Source organism: Meleagris gallopavo, chromosome 1, assembly GCF_000146605.3.
Source record: "Meleagris gallopavo isolate NT-WF06-2002-E0010 breed Aviagen turkey brand Nicholas breeding stock chromosome 1, Turkey_5.1, whole genome shotgun sequence".
Taxonomy (NCBI): domain Eukaryota; kingdom Metazoa; phylum Chordata; class Aves; order Galliformes; family Phasianidae; genus Meleagris; species Meleagris gallopavo.
This window is the reverse complement of record NC_015011.2, coordinates 116,339,396-116,356,817: the sequence shown is the minus strand read 5'-3', so window position 1 is coordinate 116,356,817 and position 17,422 is coordinate 116,339,396. Positions and strand designations below refer to the sequence as shown.

The 17,422-nt window shown below is 40.7% G+C and overlaps 1 long non-coding RNA gene across 1 annotated transcript; it reads left to right on the top strand.

Moving 5' to 3' along the window:
• Nucleotides 1-3,446: 3,446 nt before the first annotated feature.
• On the top strand, nt 3,447-15,953 carry LOC109370630. The gene is made up of 6 exons (XR_004158826.1): nt 3,447-3,548; nt 4,612-4,749; nt 5,371-5,424; nt 6,795-6,869; nt 12,960-13,063; nt 15,692-15,953. It is a non-coding gene; the product is annotated as an uncharacterized LOC109370630 (long non-coding RNA).
• Nucleotides 15,954-17,422: the final 1,469 nt, after the last annotated feature.

The following is a 17,422-nucleotide window of genomic DNA, read 5'->3' as shown; positions in this document are numbered from 1 at the left end:
CCTATTCTTCATTCTACATGCAGGATACACATACTCATACTTACAATTCTCTTCATCTGAGAGTGACTGGTTGAGAAGAAATTCAATTTCAAAGAGCCATTGACCATCTCTGAATGTAAGCTTTGTATCTGTCATTCAGTGACATGCCTGTGCCAGGTATCTACTTGGACAACCCAAGATGCACTGTAGAATATGACATCTTTTATTCTTGTGATTACCCTTAGCTCTTATCCCATGCATTTTGATACCATCCACAGTCTGTGATGTAGCACCTATAGGAATTTCTAGCAGATAGCAATATATAACAAAAGCAACATACTGTTGTGTATGTATAATATGCCATTATACAACTATTGTGCATAGTTTGTTTGCAAAAAAGTAGTGCACAACAAAACCAAATCCATTAGCGTTTATATTATAATGAAAACAATAGCAATTTTTAAACTAAAACACAATCAAAGGCAAACAAATAGAAGATGAAGACAAGAGCAACAAACCCCAAACAATAAAGAGGAAGGGCAAAAGGAATGTTCTTCTACATTTCCAGGAATTGGGTACGGCTATGAACTGAGCTGAGGCCAGTTCCTGCTGTAGAGCCCACATCAATTTTGACGATAAATAATAGCTGTCACTGCTTGACAAGAACTCTTTAACAGCACCTTCTTAGTACTTGATGATGATCAAAAGCCAATTTTCTATACTGGGAAAAGATGCTGTTTTAAGATGGAGATGCAGATATCTTAATAAGTTAAAGTATCTAAGGGCCAAGTGCCAGAAAGGTAATTTCCTATGTATGCTCAGAGCTATACTGTGTGATAGGAGGAAAAAAGAGTGAGAAGCTGCTTTGTGTGGGAGGTATCAATAGGCACTTTTAGGAGTCATGTTACTTCTTGATATCAGAAGCATCTGCAGAGAGGCAAGCAAATCCATGACCCATTCCTGGCTCCTTACTTTATGTGCCTCATAGGAGGCAAAGATGCAGAAGACACTGCATAGCTTCCAAAGGTAGACAGGCAGTTATGCCTGCCTTACTTGGTAATAAGACCATCTGGGAATCCTGTGATGACATTGGTGGGGAAGAATGAGTTGTTAGAGGCTGGGAGATATGAGCTACAGTATTTGATTTGGTGCTGTGTGTACAGAAAGCTCTGAGGGTTACCAGTATAGTTCACTGCTAAGGCTTCTGACACTGCTTCATGTGTCATTTATCAGGCTCTTTTTCTCAGGCTTGCACAAAGTTTTTTTGCTCCTTTTTCTATTACTAAGATGGTTAAATTGAAGGCCAGAACACCTTACATACAAACAGAGCTTTCCTGTGTGTTGGCAAAGCCATAACTAGGACTGGGAGCCGTAGGCAGGTTCCACTGTTACAATGAACTGTTTGGGTCTCTCCTGCAGCCAAGGGATTTGTGCAACACAAGACAGCCTGATGGCCAAACTGCCTGCAGTGTAATTCAAGCACAGGCTTGTGGCTACTGTAGGTGGATCACTAACTCCTTGATGTGCAGTCAGCATCACAGCATTCCACCCCTTGATCCTCATACAGCTTGCCTTTCTCAAAGTTGTTGTAAATTGTAGCTTATATTGCAAGAACAAGGACTTCTAAAACATTCAGGACAAGGCCTGTATAAGACGCAGTAGAAGAGACATGACCTGTTCAAGATCACTCATTCCACAAAACCAGTCTCTTCTACAAAGCTCCCAATACAGATGGACTTTCAAGAAGTCACAGATATCTCTTCAAGACCTCTGCCTCAGGATAACATGGACTGCCCTAGGGCTCACAGATTTTCAGAAAGGTGGCCATTCTTTTCTAGAATTCTAAGTAGCACTGACAATAGACCTCTCATCCCTGATGGCAACCATAAGGCAGCAACCTTCTGTTATTTCACTGGCTTCAGCTTCTGCAGCAGCAGCTCTTGTGTCTCTGTGCTGATGGACAGTGTGTTTTCCTCTGCACCCCATGCAGAAATACTCTGGGTATCTAGGGCTGGAAAGGTTGTTTCTGCCATCAGGAAAGGCAGCAGTGGTAAAGAAAAGGGTTTAGAAGAGATGTTTGAAGAAACAAAGTCTTCAAAATAGGACTGGGAGAAAAAAGTGCAGCGTATGGAAAGGCCATAGAGGCAGGAGAAAGGAGAGGTAGAAGAGTGAATAAGTCAACAAGACCTGGTTGCTGGTGGCTCACAGGAAGTACAAGGGTACAGGTGTCATTGCATGTTTATACAGCAAGACAAGCAAGTCAGTTTGTTTCAGAACAGAGCTCTCGGTGTCTTAAGAACTTTCTATTAAAGCACACGAGTAGCCTTACTGATAAATTAACTTGTATATTGTAGGAAGTAATTGCTCGTGATATGTACATAGACCAAATCATCTGGCTTTATTTCCTCCACATGATACCTTGTCTGCACACACCAAGCCGCTCTGAAATTTGCATCAGTGTGCAAAGTGTGGGAGTGATGGCTTTCGTTTAAACAGCTCAGCAGTGCCCTGACTTAAAATGCTGATGCAGCCATGTTTACCTCAGAAGGGACTTATAGCTGTCTTTCCACACTGCACAGCAATTGAGAGGAAACAAAGGGTTGTAGACTTTAGTTAGAATCTGTGACAGCAGCTATGCTGTACTTTTTATGTTCTTAGAAAACAGAGCGTGCAAAGTTTTTCTCATGGGACAGAGGGTATAAAGTGCCATGACCATAGGACTGATTTGCTCAATATTTTTCATCTCAAAAATCCATCTTTGACAAGTGTATGATTTTGTGTCGGAGTTTAAATGCCATGATTTAAAGAAGCACAATTTTATTCTTCATATTTGTTCTTAAATTATATTTTAATAAAAGTGGTCTGACTTCTATAGAGGCATTTTGCCACACAAGGCTTCACCTTATGACAGCTTAGATGTTTTAGTCAAGCATATATTTCATGTTAAAAATATGTGATAGGAAAACAAGTAAAACTATCTCCTTTGCAAAAATGAGAGAACTCTTTTATAGGTGTCTCATAGTTTTACGAAGAGGACTTCATATCTAATCAGATCAAAGCCTTTATTCAGAGTAACTGAATAAACTTACCGTAGACCTGAATTTTGAAGTAAGAAGAATAATCATGGGTGTGATGTGCACCCTTTGACACTGTTGAGGGCAGTGTGGCTTATCCTATTTTTGAATGTTTGTTTTGTCTTTTTTGTTTGTTCTTTATAATGAAGACATTTGTTCTAAAAAGAAATATTCTCTCCAGATGGACTTCATCCACCACAGTCCACTTCCAAAACTGCTGGCTTTGTCTATAAATTGCAAAGATACCTTTTATTGAAAACCCATAATAATTTATCTTATAATCTGTTTTTTTCCCCCCAGAAAACTTCTAATTTTTATCAGAAAACAATCCCATTATTATCTAAAAGCACAGTATCTCTTCAAATGTCTTAATTCTTTTTTTCATCAACAGATTGTTCTCCTGGGGAAGCTACTTACAGAAGATAAACTGCATTGATTCAATGAAACTGTTAATGGGAGTGCAGTTTTACAGCTGGAGATCTGGAAAGTGGCAGGGTGAGGAGGAAGAGCGCTGTACTTTTTCCCCAGATTTAAGTCTTTACCTCTGATATATAACGCATCAAAATACCTGTTCAATATTTTTTATTCCCATATGCCTCCTTCGAGAAGCAGGTCTGATGAAAATAGTCCCTTGCATGGACTATTACTTACTATTGCTTACTATTAAATTTGAAAAAGATGTAATGTCCACAGAAAAGGAAAATGGAGAATGAGGTAGATTCTCTCTACTATGGCACTAAAAGTGCAATAGAACATGAACTTTTGAACATTATGTCTGAAACCAGCCATGCATTTTTTCATCTGTTTCCTGCATAATTCATGTACATTCTCTGCATGTATGCAAGATTTGCGGTTATTTGTTGACAGCCAGCTGAACATGAGCCAGCAGTGTGCCCAGGTAGCCAAGAAGGGCAATGGCATTCTGGCTTTTGTCAGAAATAGGGTTGCCTGCAGGAGCAGGGAAGTGATCATCCCTCTATACTCAGCTCAGTATTTGAGGCTGCACCTAAAATACTTTGTTCAGATTTGGGTGTCTCACTGCAAGAAAGACATCGAGGCCCTGGAGTGTGTCTGGAGAAAGGCAACAAAACTGTGAAGGGTCTGGAGCACAGGTCTAATGTGGACCAGCTGAGGGAGCTGTATTGTTCAATCTGGAGAAGAGAAGGCTCAGATTTCTGACCTTATTACTCTCTACAAATTCCTGAAAGGAGGTTGTTGTGAGGTACTCTTCTACCAGGTACCTGGTTAGGATGAGAGAAAATGGCCTGAAGTTGTGTCAGGGGAGATTCAGGTTGGATATTAGGAAAAATTTATTCTCCAAAAGAGTGGCGAGGCAGTGGCACAGGCTGCCCAGGGAGGTAGTGGAGTCACCACCTCTGGAGGTGCTCAAGGAATGTGCACGTGGCACTGAGGGACGTGGTTAGTGAGCATGGTGATAGTGGGTTGACAGTTGAACTAGATGATCTAGGTTTTTTCCAACTGTAATGATTTCATGACTTATCTTAGTCTAGTGTAGTGGACTTTAAACTGTACACTTACGAATCCTTTGCTTTGAAAGGTCTTTTTGGAGAATAGAGAAACAAAAGCTACTGATGGTAAGGATAGGAGTGACTTGACCTGTCTCAAGATGGAACTCAATTAATTCACAACTGAAATGATATAGCACAGTTGTTTGTGGCAACTGGATGAAAGGGAGGTAAGAATTTCACATCAGTAAGCTGTGGCGCTTGAGAAATTTATTTGAAGTCGGTTTTAGAGAGTGGAAATATTTAGCACAGGTTTATGTGTTGCTACCCTAGTAACACCTGTAGAAGGAAATATGTGGCAAAGATGTTAGCTGAACCAAAGCAAAATGTCCTTATAAAATGAACTATGAACTATGAAGTATTTTATGATACTGTTAGCTAAACTCTTTCAAAAAATAGAACCTTGCAAGCAGAGTTTATGTGATTAGAGCTTCACCAAGGATGGGCTTCATAATTTGTCACCCAAAAGAAGTCCATGAATAAGATGAAGAAAATGATTGACTTAGTTTGAAACGTCAACATTCATTAGTTACAAACAATTGAAGTCTGAACTATGGGAGACTTGCTTTTCCGTGGGTTTGTTTTGAACACTTACTTATTGCAGATGTTTTTGATGTGGGATATAACAGATTTCAAGATAATTGTGCTTGCCACTCTGTCAAAAATGGGCTATTTTGGGATCTCTGAAGTGGAGTTAAAGATTGATAATCAGTTTGAGAAAAATATACTCTTACCTTGTTGGCTTAGAATTTCCTGTGTACAAGGGTTACTCATTCTTCTCTTTTTCCCAGAGGCACTTTGGCGATTAGAGCACTGAAAACTGTGGGGTACCTAGGGGTGCTTTGGTAAGTTCAATGTACATAAAGTTAATATTTTTGGCTTTTTGATCACTCTGTACCAGTGTTATACCTTCTAATGCTCTGGGAGTGGTTAGAAGAAGTTTGCAGGTTTTGTCAGAAACCTTACTTTTGCAAAGTAAGAAATAATAATAATAATAATCTTGACAGTGTACTCTTTCCCCTAGATGTGCACATTGTGCACCAGATTACACAGTCATGCATAGATTATCTTCGGGCACCTACAATACTGCAGAGTTCCTGTAGGCAGAAAATTTAAAAGCTCTAGTTTTTTGCCATTGCTACCTCACTCAGTAATGATGGAGCACAAACACGAGCAGTTTTGGGAATCTCATTTTTTCCTGCTGAGTTGTGGCCAGTATTTCAGTTGGAATAATTTAACTCTGGTGTCCCTTGGTTTCATGTATGCTGTTGAATTGTTCTGCGTGGAGAGAATGTGACCCCCAGCAAGGAAGCAGAGTCTGAGACCTAGAGAAACAATTGCATTACTCTGTGGTAATGTAACTGGCAAGTTTACAGATGAAAAAGCCAGCCTTTTTCTTACTCTTTTGCATGCTGAGACAGTAACAGCTGCTGGCTGGAAACAGAAATTAGTGTCACAATATGCTTGTATACAAAAATTAGTGTCCCTACTTAAGAAGTCTATATTTCCTGTTTTCAGTATGTATGGGGAATATTGTAGAAACTGTAGCATGTTTTAGAATGGAAGAAACTTGCCTAGTACAACACTCTGTATATAATAGTATTTCCTGTCATTGGCATCTAATGGTGATGCAGAGGCACAGGCTGCCCAGGGAGGTGGTGCAGTCACTGTCCCTGGAGGTCTTCAAGAACAGTGTGGATGTGGCACTGAGGGACGTGGTCAGTGGGCATGGTGTGACCGGTTGGTGGTTGAACTAGGCAGTCTTAGAGGTCTTTTCTTAACGATTCTATGGTTGCATGATGTTGAGTTTGTTATTCAAAACAAATTAGTAGCAACTGAAATAAGTTAATGCCAACATGTAGGATCTTTGCCACAACCTGAACTCATTTACGTGAAGAGTTTTGTTTCTTTAAGATGAGAATAGAAACCTGAAGGCTGTATTAAAACTTTTGTAAAGGTTAGACCCTATGAATGCATCCTGTCTTTGATTGCAGTGCCATGGGATTTATGCTGTTCAGTTTTACACTACAGCCCATAATTCTCTGGATTCTGACTGTTCTGAGCTTTAGAAATAGGCACATGCTGAGTTTTTAAAATATTCAAAATATTCAGGCCTAGACTGAATTTTCAGGTAATGAATTTCCTGGTCAGACTCTAGAAAATATTTTGAAAACCTATTCCATGGAGGTTTTACAATTTATTTTTTTATTTTTAGAAACTTGATGTTGGAAAACCTGAACTGCACAGTATCAACAGGATAATTAGATTTAGAAAAGTTCTGGCAATTGTGGTAAGCAGAATTTTGATTTTCTTACTGCCCATTAGGTAACAAGAAATTCTAAAGCTAAGGTTCCTCATAAAACAATACAAGAAAGCAGTTGTTACACTGTGCTTGACTGCAGGCTGTGGTTCATGTTGCACTCTTGCTTACATCATTACAGAAGTTGTTCACCTTTTTCAATATTCTCTCTATAATTTACCTGTTAATATTTAGAAATTTCCTCCACGCGGATATCTTTACTAGAGGAGCCTTTAGTGTACCCAGAGAAAAGGGTAATATTTAGGAGGTCTTTCTAACAAGTATTTCTGGTAGCCAGTCCATTTACTGGGGCTCTGGGGAGTTTAGAATGGCTGAATCTGTTGTAAGATAAGTGGAAACATAGCAGCCACAAAGTCAAGGAGGATCAAAAACTAACACTAGGGGGAAAAAGAAAAAAAGAAGAAAAATTAGGAAAAAAAAAGAAAAAAGAAAGGGAAAGAAAAAGAAAGAGAATATCTTGTTATGATGTCTTTCACCTTGGCTTCAGTGGTTCCAGATCCCACAAAGCCACCAGTGGATCACCAGTTCAATCCATCATGGAGCACAAAACCAGTGTCCAAAGCACACTGACATTGTGCGTAGGTATGCTTCAGTTACTTTTTGCACAGCTGAACCACAGTACATGCAGCACAACACAGTGGTGCAGAATCAGACCCAGCTGCTTCATGACAGAAGACCTCAACATAAAGCTGGCAGGTGTGAGGAGCAGTAGGTTCATATTAAGCACTGTGGCAATTGGCACAGAGAGGGTGTAAAACCTAGCTATGGGGTTATCAGGATACTGAAAGACTTTGTGGAGCTTTGGATAGTGCTAAAACCTGTATGGTGGCCAAATATCAACGAGATAATTGTTTAGCACATGCTTTATTTTCTCTTGCAATTCTTCTCTCTCTGTCCTGTGTACTGTGCTGTGTACTGTTGCTAGGTAAAGTGGTTGTTATGTTTCATCCCAGTGGGGAATTGTGAAAGTGATAACTGCAGAATAGCATTGTTGGCTAATAAAACTGTAATTCTAAAATGAGCTTTGCTTTCTCCAGCTTATTACTTTTTCAGAAATTCTTCCTTTGGGAAAAAAAAAAAACAAACCCACAAACTGTTGAGTCAGAAAGGCGCAGGGACAAGTGGTGCATATTTAGACACTAAATTACTCTGTTCAAGGGATATCACCTCCCAGAGAAGTCAATCCCTCCCTAATTTGTGACTTCCAGGGATAAGCTCCCTGTCCTTTTTCTTTAGCTGGAATGTGTGCAGCATTAGAGGAGGGGATATAATGAGAACAGGTGTCGCCAACAATAATCACATGAAATCTTCACAAAAATAATGAAAATTATACCTTTCAGTTAAGATCAACCAAGCTGTTTTATTATTATTGTTATTGTTATTATTGTTAAATCTTCAGGAAATCTATCTCACATGAATTCATAGCCTTAAGTACTGGGAAAACCAGAAGTAAAAATTTAAATGCTTTTGTAGTTGTGTCTACAACTTTGGGATGCAACTCAGTGTCTAGATGCTCTTTATTAACATTACAAAAAGTGCTGAAGATTGTCTCTTGCATTTACTGTTAGGAAGAATCAAGATCAGGTTAATATGAGTAAATAAAGTTGATGAGTGGATGTGACAACAAGGTAAATGGTGTCGTCAATATGCTGGATGGAAGGGATGCCATCCTGAGAGGCCTTGATGGACTTGAGAGATGGGCCCATACAAACCTCATGAAGTTCAACAAGGCCAACAGCAAGGTCCTGCACCTGGGTTGGGACAATCCCAAGCGCAGATATAAGCTGGGCAGAGAATGGATTGAGAACAGCACTGAGAAGGACTTGATGAATGCGAACTGGAAAGTGAATTGGCAATGTTCTCGTGTCCTAGGCTGCATAAGAAGAAGCATGTTAAGCATGTCAAGGGAGGTAATTTTGCCTTCTTCTCTTGTGAGGCCCCAGCTGGAGAGCTGCATTCAGCTCTAGGGCTCACAGCACAAAAAGGACATGGAGCTGTTAGAATGGGTCCAGCAGAGGGCCAGAGGATGATCAAAGGGCTGGAGCACTGAGGGAGCTGGAGTTGTTCAGCTTGAAGAAGAGAAAGCACTGGGAAGACCTTAAAGTGGTCTTCTGATATTTAAAGGGAGCCTACAGGAAAGGTGGGGAGAAGTGAACTCAAGAAACTATGAAGCCATTTAACAATATTCCCCTTGACCAGCTAACATCAAGTACCTTGCAAGTACCTATTTGAGCAGCACCCAATGCTGCCAACTAGTTTGCATTGAGTCCCTCTTTTGATAAATTGTGTGCATCTGGTCATTTTGTCGTATTAAAACTTCTGTGCTGGGAGCTGACCTTATATAACTGAGGGAAAGTAAAGCAGCAGTCATTTATAAACATGGCTGAAACTCGCTGATATTTCTTTATCAAGTATAGACCTATTGCTTTTGATTGCAAAAGACTCAAGGACTTTGGAGATAGACTGAACAGTGATCCCACGAGACTTTACATAGTTTGACTCGCATCCCAGGGAAATGCTGGAGGGCCTAGATGGATATCCACTAGATAGATGTGAACCAGTAGAAAAGATTGACCTGAGAAGATTGAGAGCAGGTGCTCTGTTTAGATGCATGCTAGTGCAGGAAACTATTTTAATAATTAATGATGGCCATTAAGAACAATGTGGCCCTATTACAGCACAGAAAAAAGTAATTATGCAGACTCTGCTGCAGTGTATTGATTGACTGACTTGATGTATAGTTTAGGCTTTATTCTTTGAGAAGTGTTTTATGTGGCTGTATTTAAAAATAAGGAGTTATGGTTGTGCTTTTGCACACCATGGAATTTACAAACTATATAGCTTTCCAAGCCCATTAAAAATCCAGTATTGCAAGAAAGAAAAAAAAGGAGAAAAGCCTTAAAAGAGATGGAGAGTAGAAAGGTGCAAAGGACCCCCTAAACCTAAAAGTTGTAGATAGGATGTAGGGTCATTCACGCAACTCTGGCTGTGACTAATGGCACAGTATGCATACACTTTTCTTCTTACCCTTGCCCAGTTCTGTTAACTGAGAAACATTTTTGAGTTTTGGATAAAATTTTTACTACCAATTGCCTTTTTTTTTTTCCTCCCCGCTGCCCTCTGTGTGTAATTTTCAAGCACGCTTCTCAGTATCTGTGAGTATACTTCCTTTTTTTTTTGTTTTTTTCCTTATGGGAACAGATCAGAAATTAGCTTTGGAGTTCCTGGAATGGTGTTTTCAGATCATTATCTGTATAAGTCCCATTTACTTTAATTGAGCTCCATTTAAACTTAAATATGTTGTCTTGAAAATTGTTTTCCAGGACTGTCCTCAGAGAATCTTGAAAAAGATTCTGTGCTTGAAGAAAATCAGTTCAGTGTTGCTAAAGCTCTACCTGTGTGAAACTAACATAACCTCTGACCATTTTTCAGGGCTTTTTTCCTACTTGATATAGAGTTCTAAAGAGTTCTGTCTCTTAAGAACATCTCTACAGTCAGTAATATCCTGGTTTGTTTGTTTCAGCCTGGAATAGAATTAAAGCACAGTCTACTTCAAGAAACTAGCTAGTTTTTCTTTCTCTGTAAGCAAAGAAAGAAAAGAAAGGCTGTTCTGCTTAGGTGCCGCTTACTCTGTGGTCTTTACTAAGTACACAGAAGTGAAGACAAACCTAGGCTGACATTAAGATAAGCAGCCCAAATACTGCCAGAATATCACTTATTATATCACTTTGTTGGTTACAAATTCCCAGAAGAAAGCAGCTGTGAGTTAATGTTATGTTGACTTCTGTTTTATACAGGCTGCACCTCACAGAGTTATCTGGGACAAAAATTGAGGTTGTCCCCAGGAGCTGCTGTTACGGCTGTGACAACATGAGATGACATTCATGCTTCATGTTTTGGGTTGAAATGAAGTTTCAGGCTGTAGGACCAAAGTCTTACTCCCTGCCTAAAATCTGCAGTGCTTGTTTCTTAATCATGGAATCATACAATGGCTTAGGTTGGAAGGGACCTCCAAGCCCACCCAGCCCCAACCCCTGCTGTGGGCAGGGCTGCTCCCCACCAGCTCAGGCTGCTCAGGGCCCCATCCAACCTGGCCTTGAGCGCCTCCAGGGATGGAGCATCACAGCTTCTTTGGGCAACCTACAAATTTGTTGGGCAGCATATATTCCATCCTCATAAAATATAATCTCTTTTTCAGTACAGGAGCAAACTGTAACAGGAATGTGTTGTGCTACAATAGAAAGAAAATTAAAAGAAAGGACTTGGGTGAAAATGAGTGCGCAAATGACACCGGAGACTTTTCTGTTAAAGAGACAAGTACTGCCAAAGGATTGTGGTGGGGACCTCTTGGAATGTAGCATGGTGCTCCACTCTTTCTTACCTTTTGATTAGATTTCTTTTACATAGAAAACTGAGTATGAGATGGAGACTAGAACTGGGCCAGTGTGTGGTCAGCACTAGTCCCACCATGAGGTAGCCAAGTATATAGGTAACCCCTATAGAAGCTAGGAAGCAGATCTTTGTCTAATTATATACACTAGGTTAGGCGTACAGAACAAAGCTGTAGACTCCTTAGTTTTCTTTTATAATGAATGATGAGAAGTAGTTATACCTAACAAGTTGGCTTGATTTAATCTTTGGAGGTGTCTCTCTCACTGAATATAAAAGCACTCTGGGCAATTGAGTTCTCATTCAAAGTCCCTGAAGGTAATAGGATGATCTGAGGACAGAGAGTTCTTCTGTAAGGCCTAGCAAGTGATCTGTCCTTTAAACAGTTTCAGGAGTCTGAAGACTTCAAGTGTTCCTGAAAGCCTAGATCCCAGGACAGATTGCATTGTACATGAGGAGTAGGAAGAGCAATTCACTCACTAGTTTTCGAGAAGATGGGAAAAAAGGAGACAGATGCACTGAAATTGTGCATAAATTGTATTTTCCGGAGACAAAATAAATACTATTTTAACTTGCTGGCGATTTGCTGCTATGCAATCTTTTGTGATGTAAGTTTTTAGCTGGAGGGGACAGGAAATTAATCAATCCTAGCATGTGAGTGTCAGTAATTGTTTTTTCTAATATGAATTTGAAATGAAATGTACTGCAAAGAATGTTTCAGTTATGGGAAAGATCAATCCACTCCCGAGGCCCCCATTTTTGTTAATAAGTTGCTTCCTTGCAAATAGAATCTTACTGATCCTTAAAAAATTTAGGGTCTTGTGTTTTAAAAACACAAACTGCTGCAGGCAGGGTGATTGCAGCCATTAGTTCCTCTTTATGTCCGGGGAAGATCTGGCATAAAAAACCCAAAGGATTCCTAAACTGCTTTGCCAATGCCTTAAAAACAAAAGTCCTTATTGCATTCACAGGAGGAAAATCAATAAAGAGGGAAACTTTCCCTTCATTAATCTGTCTGATGAATCAGAAAATCTAAACAATTGTAAATGAGAAATATTGCCCAGTTTTCTTATTTTTTGAAACATTTTACATCCTGCCTTCTTGGTTCACGTTTTGTACATTCTTCTTGATAGCCATGGAAAGTGAGCTGCAATACTGTGGTATCCTAACTGTTTATAAAGTGATTGTCTAGCCTTTCTGAAGCAGAGCCAACCTTTTCAAACCAAACAGATGTGCTTTTATTACAAACCTTAATTATTAAATAATAATTGCATTGCCTTAAGCTTTAATAATGTTTAGAATAAAAGTGGTCAGGAAAACTCCCAACAACAAAAAGCCTTCTTCTAATACAGAGAAAGTCTTTAATATTGGAGTTTCATCCAGAGCAACTCCAGTTCAATGACCTCTTGCTGAATTTAGAGAGGGATTCTGGACAGCTCTCCTGAGTTTCTTGGTGGGTCTGCCTGGATATGGAAGAACCAAAGAACTGAATTTTCTGGCCCTATGGTTCTGGGAAACTCATGACTTAAAGATATCACATACGTATGGGAACTGCTTGTTTACTCTGTTATTACATTCTTTGTGTTTGCAGATGGTAAAACTCACTGCTAAAATGTTATGTTTGCTGTTGAAGACTGTTGGCTTTAACAGATTTTATATGTTTTCTTCTAGAACTTCAGTGAGAGACCGGAGTAATGAGCATATATCCCCATCATCAATCTGTGTTGCCCCATTCTTCTCCCCTGCCTTTCCCTGGCCTTCAGTATTTGCTGCAGGTAATATTTTTCCTCCTGAGAATGGACTTCTAAGTGACAGAGAAGGCCGGTGAATGCTTTCACTTTAGGAAACAGAAGAGAAAAACCTCAGATTTATTCCAAGAGGAACTTGGGAGGGCTCACTGAGGAGGATAATGCTGCTGACAGCCCAGCTGAAAAAGCTCTCTACTGATGCATGCAGCATGGGAAATAAGCAGGAGGAAGAATTGGAAGGCACAGTGCAATTAGAAAACTATGACCTAATTGCTATCATGGAAATATGATGGGACAAATCACACAACTGGAATACTATGACTGAAGGCTACAAGCTTTTTAGAAAGGATAGACAGGGCAGGAAGAGTAGGGAAGTTGCTCTCAACGTTAAGAGTTGCTGCAAGCAATTCAGTAGACTCTTGGCATCCACTGAGGATAACTTCCTGGTCCAGATATTAGACAGATGAACCAGAGGTGAAGTGTTACTGGACCTGATGCTCACCAGCACAGAGATAATTAAAGAGGTTAAGACTGGAAGCACCCAGGACTGTAGTGACCATGCCCTGGTAGAGTTTGTGATCGTGAGGAGGATAGGCCTGGCAAAAAGTAAAGTCAGGACCCTGAACTTCAGGAGAGCAAACTTCAGGCTATTTAAGAGATTACTGGCTGAGATTCCCTGGGAAACAAAGATCCCAGGGGTTAGATCCCCCTAGGGACAAAGGAGCAGAATAGAACTGACAGTCTTTGAGGATGCACTAGAGATCTCTGTTCCTCAGTACAGGAAAACAAGTAGAGGAGACAGGAAACTGGAAGGTTGAGAAAGGATTTGCTGGTCAAACTGAGGGAAAAGAGGATGTGCAAGCAGTGGAAATAGGGATGGGTAGCCTGGGAAGAATGCAGGAATGCTGTCTGGACATGCAGAGATGGAATCAGGTAAGTCAAGGTGTGAATGAAACTGAACTTGGTGAAAGATGTGGAAAATAATAAAAGGGGTTCTACAGGTAAATAGGTCAGAAGAGACACACCAAGGAGAGCGAATCCCCTCTGATAAATGAGAAGGGAGAGATGTCTACAATAGACATGGAGAAGGCTGAGGTACTTAGTGAATTCTTTGCCTCAGCCTTCACTGGCAGTCATGTTTCTCATGTCTCTCACATCCCTGAACAGCTAGATGGGGGATGTGGAGCGTCCCCCCACATGTAAGGGAAGAGCAAGTCCAAGACTGCCTCATGAGACTGAATATGTCTCAGATGTTCTATCCAACCCAAGTCATTCTATGATTCTGATTCAATGATTTTATGACTCACTTTCTCTCCCAGCTGATTACAGTCATGACTTCCCTTTCTCCTTAACTTGAGCATCTTCTGTCTGCTGGATGTTAGTGATAGAGGTTGCAGTTTGCTGGAGAAAGGTATAAGAGCTGTGGAGAAGGAAAGAGGGAAGATGACTATGGAAGTAAAAGGGGAAGCTGATATTTTGTAGTGATTGATTCTCCACTGTGGTGGATAATCCCTCCTCCTGTGATAGAAGAACCTCTTGCCATGGCTACATCTGCACAGTTTTGCCAAGAAATAAATGTAGCCTACAAGGCCTACAAGACAAGATCACTAACTAACAGCATTATTACCTAGCCTGCCATAGCAAGTCACTTTTTTAGAAGAGAATTTTGCAGATGAATTCAAATCACCAGGAATAGACTGCCTTCTGACCATGCTCTTCATCACCAAAGGTGTATCTCCATGGGCAGATGAGAACAAGCTTAAGCATTTTCTCAGTGCTCTGATAAAATGAGCTACACAGTTTAATAAGCTTGAGCTGTGCTCAAGCAAATATTTAGTTGCTTGTAAAAACTTGATCTGTGAGCAGAATGAATTTCAGTTTTTCTGCCACCTTTCCATGTAGAATGATCAACATTAGTCACATTTGTTTTCCTTTTGATTTATCTCAGAGGGTGAAAAGTTAAACAGTAAAAGCAACTGGAGCCCTGTTGACATGAATAATCTTTTTGGCGTTAGCATCGAACCAAGTAGGAGATAAAGTTTAAATGTTTGAGAAAACATGCTTAGGGTCAAACAGATGGATATATTTATTCATCTCAACATGATATGTTGAGAGGAGCTAGAAATATTGTATTTCATGCAATGGTTTGACCTGATCGATAAAAGAGTTCTGTTCCAACACAGGAGAAGCAGGGCATCTCTGAGCAAAGTGTACTGTCTGGAAAAGATGTATTAGTACAAAATGCAACTCTGTATCTTGCCATGCCCATAATTAGAATCCACGCAGACCAGTGTCAAGAAAGATGGTAACACTGCAAACTACAACTTAATTTCACTTGTGCAACCTCTTACAGATCATCAGACTTATTTCTAACTTGGAAGAATAGATGCAGTTTAGTATGTTACACAGGAGTGTGTGCAAAGGATACTTTGTGAATATTGCTTCCCTGTGTATCATTGTATGCCACCCCCAGTATTGATTGTCTCACGCAGAGCTTCACGAGCAAGCCAAAATGCAGAAAATGTTACATTAAAAATACATCTGAAATTCAGTGACATTTAACAGCTGTTGTCAGAACCATAAGTCTCTGGTTTATATTTCTGTGTGTCTTGCCTGTCTTAGATTTTTCTTCTTTGATTAACCACTATTTGCCAGAATACTATAGATGAAGCCTACTTCTTGTACTCCTTGCAACCCCACTGGATTGTCTTGTCAGACGTAACTCCATTCCCACCATTGTCAACAGCCGGAGACAGTTCATCAGGTTTGGAGTGAAGCAAATCTTGAAGCTTCCAAAAATAAGTTTCAGGTATTAACAATGTCCTTACAGCAGAGCCATAGAAACCTAATGTTGTACATAGCTATTGATAACAATTAATTAATAACTTATACCTGATATGAAGCGAAGTTTAAAGAATCCAGCATTGTTTTCTCCACAATTTTACCTAAATTTCTTCAAAAATATCTGAACAGTTTTGAAAGCAAATGGTATCCTGAGCTCCATCAGAAGAGGGGTGCCAGCAGGGGCAGGGAGGTGATTGTCCCTTTCTACTCTGCTCTTGTGAGACCCCATCTGGAGGGCTGTGTTCAGGCCTGGAGTCCCCAGTACAAGAAAGACAGGGAGCTGTTGGAGAGGGTCCAGAGGAGAGCCACGAAGATGATCAGGGGACTGAAGCACCTCCCCTACAAAGACAGGTTGAGGGAGCTGGGCTCGTTCAGCCTGGAAAAAAGAAGGCTGCAGGGTGACCTCATTGCAGCCTTTCAGTACATAAAGGGAGCCTACAAGCAGGAGGGGAGTCAACTCTTTACAAGGGTAGATAACAGCAGGACGAGGGGAAATGGTTTTAAGTCGAGGGAGGGAAGATTAAGCTTGGATGTCAGGGGGAAGTTCTTTACAGAGGGAGTGGTGAGGTGCTGGAACAGGCTGCCCAGAGAGGCTGTGGATGCATCATCCCTAGAGGTGTTCAAGGCCAGGTTGGATGGGGCCCTGGGCAACCTGGTCTAGTATTAAATGCGGAGGTTGGTGGCCCTGCCTGTGGCAGGGGGGTTTGGAGATTCATGATCCTTGAGGTTCCTTCTAACTCTGTCCATTCTGTGATTCTGTGATTCTGTGATTCTGAGAATAAGTAGGTTTCAGCAGTATACATCTGGGACATGGCTGTGCCTGGCCTCTAGCTTTGAAGATGAAGAGACTGTCTGTTTTTCTGAATTTTTTGCACCTTGTCAGTGTAACTAAACATTAACTGGAGGGCCGTCCTCTCCTCCTTTCCAGAAAGAGCACCTTAAAAAGTAGAATGAAGAATCTTTTTAGTTTGCTTCCTTAAGAACATATTATTACTGTAAGTGTAGTTTTAATGTTCCTCACACTCCAGCCACTGGCACCACAGACATGGGGACCCTCCTCCTCATGCTCTGAGCTGCACTCAGAGCCCATAGATGCATGTGCATGCAGTTGAGAAAGCCCTCAGCCAGAACAGAACTAAGAAAAGATTTAATCAGAAGCCCCATGCTCAGAATGGAGCTGCCATCTCTGAGGAACTGCGTGGCCCCTAACAGATTTGTGCCTCTCCTCTAACTGCCCCATGATGCAGCTGCAGCTGAAAGCTTTGTGCAGAGCCCAAAGCACTGTCCTGATGAGGGTGGGCTATTAGCTTGAGCATCTTGCTCAGGGTTGCTTTGCCATTCTTCCATTCTTCCTGCACATCCTCCAGAAGAACATTTGTGGTGTCAGGGTGAAGACAGAAGGGCAGGTGCTCATCCTCAGCCCTTCCTCAGATCATATGTTTTTGGAGCTGACAATTTATCACCCCACTCTGGGCTAGTACTTTGCCACTATACCACAGATATGTGAACTATCTCTTTTCTCTCTCTCTCTCTCTCTCTTTT